Here is an 8,051-nt window from a genome sequence, read left to right as displayed (position 1 = left end):
ATACCATTTGTCTTATTTGTAAAAAGTTCCCAGTTCAAAACACTGAAGGTTTTTTTTTTTTAATTACAACTTCCTTCTTAAATCCTCAGCTTAGCTAGCTGAAGGAAATAAAATAATATTTTTTTAAAAAGTTGTTTAGGGTTATGAACCAGTTCCTCTGATAAGCAAGGAAAAACTCTTAGCACCTAAGCTGTCTTTAGCACTAATAATGACGGGAAGGCATAAAAGTTATTAGAGTGCAAAAGTGCTGGCAAGAAATTACATTTTATTTTAAAGGCAGTGGTTTGTGTGCCTGGATAAATGTGCATATTGATGCTGTGCACTGAGACTACTCAAAGGAAGGAAGAGCTACAAACATTGATGCAGTCCCATTATTACCTATAAAAGATTTTTTTTTCAGAATCAAATCCTGAATCTTAAAGCAGCTTGACTCAAATGGTGCTGCCCTATAACTTTGATTTACAAATTCAGATTATGCCCTTCCTGAATCTTGATGTCTAATTTACATTGAATCAGGCATGATTCATACAGGCTTAGTAAAATATCACTGTACATTTTTAGTCCAGCAAGTTTCATCATGCCCAATAAATATTTGATTACAGTTATTGAGGTCTATGAGCAAGGCATTGTTATCAGCACTGCCAGCCTTCAAATATGAGCAATTATGTATTTGTATCTATACGTAACATCTCAGCTTGTTCCTCCTTTTTAGCCATTTGTTGAGATGTTATTCTTACATATTTCTAGTTACTTTTTTGGATTTCTACATTCGCTTCTCATTTAGCTGACAAAGGTAGCAAATTCATGCTGTGGAAAATGTTGTTCTTGATAACTAAATCAACAAATAAAATTATAATAACTACTTTGTATTCTGTCTTATAACATAGTTTTAAACTTCCACATCATGATTTACAGTATAGCCAGATAATGAGCTTATATAGGCCACCATGAGGCACTATATGACCTGCTTTGTCCTGTGTTGGGACTCATCAGACATATGCAGCCAGGTCTTATTCTATAGGGTTGAGACCTCCACTAGAAATTGAACTCATGGGCCATTGCTCTTATACATACAGTTGATTCGCTTTAGCAGCAATCTAGATCCTTGTGCTCAGCGTTGTTGTAAGAGAAGTATAATCCATCAGAAGAGTATAAGCTCTCAGAAAAATATTGTGTATGTTACATTATGTCATGTTCTTGTGTACAAGGTTTTACATGACTTCTACCACCCCCCTTGGAGGAAGGAAATTTTCTTTATTTTTACACAAAATACACTGAATAGGTCCTAAAGCTACTGCCCATATATGAGTTCAATTTTCACTGTAGCTCACACCCCTAGTTCCATTATCTCAGTGCACTTTATGTTGATCTGTCCTTGGAAACATCTCACAGGCTGCAAATGGCAGAGAGGGCAGCCCCATGCTACCATCTAAAACAGTTTTAAGAGACCATATAAAATCAACCCTAAACAAACTACACTGGAAGTTTCATGTCCTGGCTTCAGCAAAGGGAAAAAACACCCATGCAACTGGCAGGCAAAATGCAGGCACAATGCTATTGCTTGGGGGTGAGGCTTGCAGAGGTGCTGGGCGGGAGAACACACACCGGAGGGAGCTTGGTCAAAATGCAGTGGGGGGAACAATGGGAGGCACGAGAGAGTTGGAGCAGAGCAGAGCATTCGCAGCAAGGCTTGTGAAGGCATCAGGAAGCTTGTCGGGAGAGATGGCAGCAGCCATTTGTGGGCAGGTAACAGAAGAGGAGTTGGGAAGCAGGAGGAAGAGTGTGCAGCTCACTAGAGGTTAAGGAGAAGATGTAATCAGAATCAGACAGTCCATAATCAGGAACTCACAGTGTTAAAAAGTACTGAGGGAAGGGCCAGAGACTTGGTCAGGAACACACCAAGGTCAAAAACATAGTGGAGTCAAAAGCAATAACACATGAAGCCCAATGCCAAAGTTACTTCCAGCAACAGAAGACAGTCCCTGCACAGTTTAAATCCTCTCCCAGCCAAGTGTGCACAGCTGAGGCTTTCCTTGCTCAGCTGTTGCCAATAATGAGGCCCCAGGCTTGCTTGCAGAGTCAGGGTCTTGGTGCTTGCTCACAAGGCGTTTACTTTGATGGGGTACAGGATTCTCAGGGCAAGAAGGTTTGCCCTGCTTCTTGGCACCCATGTTGGCTAAAGAAGGATCAGTGCTGGGTGAGGAGGGCCCTGAAAGGGTGTCAGTGTTTGATTCAGTGGCTGCTGAATCAGTGGGCACAGAGCCCAGTGGGACCTCATCCATCTGCATCTTGGCGCCTGATTCTGAAGCCATCACAGGTAACCTATATATTATCTCTTGAATGTCAAGGTTTTAGTAATGAGATTTAAAGGTTAAGACCCTGATATTTGAAAGGCACCTCTACCAGTATGTATTGTCCAAACATTAAGATCTGCAGGGAGGGTCCTCCTATTGCCTAGTGCTTCAGAGAGGTAAGTTAAGTGGGAATGCAGGGAGGGCCTTCTCTGTCATGAAATTCCAGTTTCAAAATGCCTTTCTCCTGGACATTAGGCTGTGACAATATTGCCCGCTTTTTGTCATTTGTGTGACATGGCAAGGTATGCATTCCAAATGTGGCCAGTGGTAGGATTTCAAAAAGTGAAATTGGTGAATTAACATCAGCAAAGTATAAGGAACCCATTTCCCCTTAAAAACCTCACCCCAAAGCATCTTATAGTATGTGAGACAAATACACACACAGAATAGTCTTAATCTTAATTTTCCAATGTCACAGGTTTCCCACAGTCATACAGATTAGAGATTGGATCCAGACTAAGTTAGTTGCACCTAGCTAACTTTTCCCACTGATTTCAGTGTGCTCTGTAATTTAGACTTCCCAATCCTTGTGCCCTCCATGTGTTTAGGATTACAGTCATCTCTCCAATTATCTATTGTCACTGGATTACAAGAGCGCAAAACATCTAGATGAGCTCAGGTTGGGGAAGACTAACTTGAATTCCACTGGTCTCATGTGGACACAGAATGAAATCTTAACCTTGTCTGGTGAAAATCATTATTTTCTATAGCCCCCCCCATCTAGTAACAGCCAGTGATGTTTAATTTTTCCCCTCTGGAAATTCCTCCTGGTGTGAGATCCACTTTAATCATAATTGGGATACTGTAATTGTGAGTACAGAAGCAATAGAGAAGGATTATTATGAAGTAGGGCTTGTAATGTTTATTATTTTTAAATACCTTTGAAGATGGAAAGATAGGACAGTAGTTAAAAATAATACTGCTTAAAATCTCTGACAAGGTGACTAAAGAGCATTAAACAGCTCCTGAGACGTGTTCCTGAGTATGTTGTTTTGGTATGTTATACATACATATAAGTATGTAATCTTATATAGAACAAGCCGTAAGAACTGCATTTGAAACAGATCATTCTTAGTATGTCCTGGTTTATATTATCACAGGGGTTTTTGTTTGTTTGTTTGTTTGTTTTTTGGTATCTTTGAGTCAGTTTTTGATTCCTGGCTACTGCCTGGACAAATCCCTACAATTTTCCTGGCAAGGTTTTTCAGAAGTGCTTTGCCATTGCCTCCTTCCTAGGGCTGACAGAGAGTGACTGGCCCAAGGTCACCCAGCTGGCTTCGTGCCTAAGGTGGGACTGGAACTCACAGTGTCTCTGTTTCCAGCTTGATGCCTTAACCACTACACCAAACTGGCTGTCACAGATAGAGTTGAACTTTTTGTATTTTTAAACATGATTATATTGAGAGTATTTGGGTAATTTTCATTTTCATTCATATTTGCTGCCTGTTAAATATGTTCTCATTAGAAGCTGTGTTGACGAACATCCTGCATAATTGCTAAAGGAGGTTTCTTGTCACTTTACACTTTTGAACTGCTTATAAAAAGTATCCCAGTTCTAAGCACTAGAAACTTGGCAGTTAAATCAGCAACCTTTTTTTAAATTGTTTTTAAAATAACAAAAGAAAAAGAAAAAAAAAAACCACAAAGATAATCATAATAGAAATACATAGTGTACATTGTCAAAGGGGGAAAAAAAGCATAACAAGTGCTTTTAAAAAAGGAGAAAAAATACAACAGAAAAAGAAAGAAAGAAGAAACTATAATATATTGTTGTAACAGTAAACAGTTTCAATTCTATATATACTTATCTAATGTAAATATCATTCATGTGTATGTGTGCGCGCATGTATGTGTGTGTGTATGTGTATATATATATGTATGTATATTACACTTATATAACTATCATGCTTTTTTAAAATCTGCTCTAGTTTGTGTAAATGTTATTAAGTTATATCTTTTGGTATGCACGTATTTATTTATTTAACCAAATTTGTATGGCCTCCCATCACACCAGAAAGCAACTCTGTATTTAATGGATTCAGTACAAATACAGAATTGATATTCCTTAAATGAATGGGGAACCAAAATTTCACCTACTGGCATCAATTCTGATTTGGACCACATAATAGAGTATCCTGCTAGTTTAGTAAAAGCATCTATCTTTTGCATCACCACTGGAATAGTAGTGTGAGGTTTAGAAATAAACAGAAGAATGTCATCTGCAAATAACACCAATTTGTGTTCAACTGAATTGTGTACTACTCTGTAGATCTCCCTGTGTTGTCTAATAGCACAAGCCAAGGGTCCCACACAAATATTAAAAAGGGTGTAAGTAGACATCCTTGTCTAGTTCCTTTAAGTAGTGGGAAAGTAGTAGCAGAAAACATGTCATTAACCTTTACTTTAGATGTGGGCAACTCGTATAATACCTTGATCCATTTTATGAATTTCAAAGGAAATCTGAACCTGTTTAGTACAGCAAACATGTACTGTCTATATATTTTGTCAAAGGCTTTTTCAGCATCTAATGATAGAATTACAAATTGGTCTTTGTTTTTATTCAAGTTTATTAAATCTACAACTAACCTAATGTTATCTGCTGCTTGCCCAGTTTTTATAAACCCTGCTTGATCATTCTTAATAATGAGCGGTATCTCTTGCTGTAATCTATTTGCTAGCACTGCTGTTAGGATCTTTATATTAGCATTAATCAATGAGATTGGATGATAATTAGCACACTGAGTATGATATTTACCTGATTTTGATATAACTGTAATATAAGTCTGACTAAATGCCTGTAATAATATGTTAAGTCAGCAATCTTAGAAAACAAGATTTCCAGCTTCCCTTTCTTTCTATATATCAGATATGGCAGTCTCTGATCTACACATTCATTGCAGTGCATTGTATACCCTTTAATGTTTTTAGGGTTTGTGAGGGGTTTGCTGTTGCTAAATACTACATTTATGTGAGCCAAAGAATGGAAAAAGGAGCATCCCATTTACCAGAGTTTTTACTGCCCCTGAGCAAACTGTGTTTTCTACCTTGGTCTCAAGTGTCAACGGAAAGAAAATAACAACTGCACTCTTGCTCTGGAACTTCTGTTGCTTGTTCACATATTATAGTTGGCTGAGTTCACACAACATGTTAAACCAAAATCGAACAAGTCACACCATAGCTGAGCATGCTGCATAACTCCATGTATTATTTCCATAATCCAGTGATCACCATCACCTAGAAAAATAAATGTTATAAGAAAGAAGTCCAAAACAGATATTCGGGCTTTTCTTGACAAATTATTTTCATCTGGAAACTGCAATGGTGTGGTTCATTTCACACTACATTTTACTTGTCCCAGTAAAATTGCTATACTTTGGGAATTTTATAGCTTCCAAGCACAGCAGAATACCTACACACTATTTAGTCTCCTCTATGAATATCCCTAAGGGGATGTATAACCTTACCAAAAGGTAGGTTTTTTTCTAAAGATGGAACAGTTTGGCAGGATAAAAGCCAAAAGCTTCCTGAATGGCATTTCCTTCATCCCATCCTGAGATTTTGATTTTTGGGAACATAGATTCCAAAACACATTTTCTACCGAGAGGGATTTTAGAACCATTTGTAATTTAAAGTCCATGTTTTGCAAAGTGTCAATAAAGCAAAATGTTTTAATAATAATTAAAATGGGTTTTTAAAAAAAGGGATCAAAAATAGCCCATTATTTTCCAGAAGCCACTCATGTACCACAGTAAAAAACTGGTTTGGTCAGTCATGAAATGTGCAGGGTGGGACCGGGTTGGGGGAGTGGGGGGGAGGGGGAGGGGGGAGGGAAGAGAGAGAGAGCAGCTTGTGGTATGGAAAAAGACTTTACTCAGAAGTATTCCCAGTTATTCTGGGAAAACTACTCCTGCATAATTGGGCAGCAATTGCTATTAGCGTCTGTAAGAAATGCTGTAAAAATGATTGGAAGCAAATGGTTGAATGTAACATTGCAGAGATATTATGTTATAGGAAAGAAATTAGGTTTCTTTCTTTTTTCTTTTTTCTTTTTTGTCCTTGAAAACATTCTCCCATCATACAACAAAGAAAGGTTAGCATGTGTTGAAGACAAGAGATACCCAAGGGAGAACGAGTGTTTTGTCTGTATCCAGCAGCACAAAAGGGTCAGGAAGGTGATGGTATGTGGTTTCTACATACCAGAGAAATGGCAGTGTTTATTTAAAAGAAAGAAGCTATCATCTCAGGTCATGATGAAGCCTGACACAAAAAAAATTACTGTCAGCTACAGTATTATCCTTCTTCCTCCCAAATGTCAGATTTAGCTTACCTTTACTTTAGGCCAAAACTATCTCCATGTCAGCAACTGCTTTCAAGTGTGGGCTTTTAATGAAGATGGGCTAACTTGCTGCAGATTATAAATAGGCATGTGGAAGGTAGCTACGATTTATTTCATTTTGCATCAGACAAAAGATACTATATACCTGGTTGAGACATGGAGTCATCAAAGTCCTCCAGGATGCTCCATTTGCCTCTCCAGCACATCCAGAAGCCTTTTCCAGCAACTGTATATGCTGGAGGAGACAGTTTGAGCAAAACAAAGCAAAGCAACATGACATCTTAGCTTCACTTATTCTTGTAAGTCCCTTTGATCATTGTCACCCCTTTGAAGCTTTGTACAGACTTATTAATGAGATACAATAATTGTTTTGCCTAACAAAGCCAGCCTCTGGATTATGCTAAAGGGTAAAAAATGAAAGAATAAAACTATTTTTTTTTTATATGGAATTGTAGCATTTCTTTCCTCCCAGTGGGCCCAGAAAAAATCTATTTACACCAATAGACTAGCCATGGTAGGGCCTGTTCTCCAGTCAGCAACAGCATAAACCATCAGGTTGAAGGGACGGTTTGCTTCATTTATCTTAGAGTAGCCCATAGGCACCATGAACTTCAGGAACAGCCCAAAACTTTTTTGAATATAATACATTGCTCAATAAGCTGTCCCAAAAATGTACCTAGTAAGTGAGACTATTTCAATATAGTTTGAGGTGGAATCAGTTCTTGTTGCCACATCCAAGCAACATCACCTTTAGAAGAAGAGGAAAAACTGCCATGCCAGTTCATAAAAATCTGTTTTTCTCTGATCATACAAGGCCATCTATACTATAACAAGTATAGAGGGTAATAGTATCATGTAGCCAACAGTAATGTCAGGGAGTTTTGTTATGTCACTACTATAGCTGGGGTCAGATTTGCTAGGAAAATGTTTCGGGATTAACCTAATGAACTCAGGCCTCGTTTTCTCAGCTGTTGAATTAGCAGAATTTACTGTAGGAAAAGTAAATTAATTTCAATGGGACTTGCTTCCAAGAAATCATATAAGAGGATTGATCTTTAAAAGTTAATGCTACATGATGATTCCACCTCTCCCCCAATCCAAAATAGCTCTCATCTTTATAGTCCTGCTTTATTCAGATAATGCTCAATCTTTTTCGATATGGGAGGAGAAATAGTTCTGTTCTGATCATGAGGCAATTATTTCACACCTTGGAGTATGAGATTTGATTATCCTTATTATCTGAGCTTCTGTAATTATACAGTGCTGTCCACTGTCCTACAATTGCCATGTTTCTTTTCCTTTTTCCTTTTTCTTTTCTTTTATGGAAAAAGAAACAGCAGTTGCCTGATCTCTTGTAGCAA

At 37.9% G+C, this 8,051-nt stretch overlaps 1 protein-coding gene across 10 annotated transcripts in view; it reads left to right on the top strand.

Moving 5' to 3' along the window:
- GALNTL6 (polypeptide N-acetylgalactosaminyltransferase like 6) overlaps positions 1-8,051 on the top strand; it is a 597,057-nt gene that overhangs the window by 401,821 nt on the left and 187,185 nt on the right. The gene's annotated exons all lie outside the window — the stretch shown is intronic.

This window comes from Python bivittatus, unplaced genomic scaffold (genome assembly GCF_059951505.1).
Source record: "Python bivittatus isolate LINGU-HERP-01145 unplaced genomic scaffold, Pbiv_v1 ctg000070_np1212, whole genome shotgun sequence".
NCBI classification, from domain to species: domain Eukaryota; kingdom Metazoa; phylum Chordata; class Lepidosauria; order Squamata; family Pythonidae; genus Python; species Python bivittatus.
This window is presented reverse-complemented; position numbering and strand designations above follow the sequence as displayed.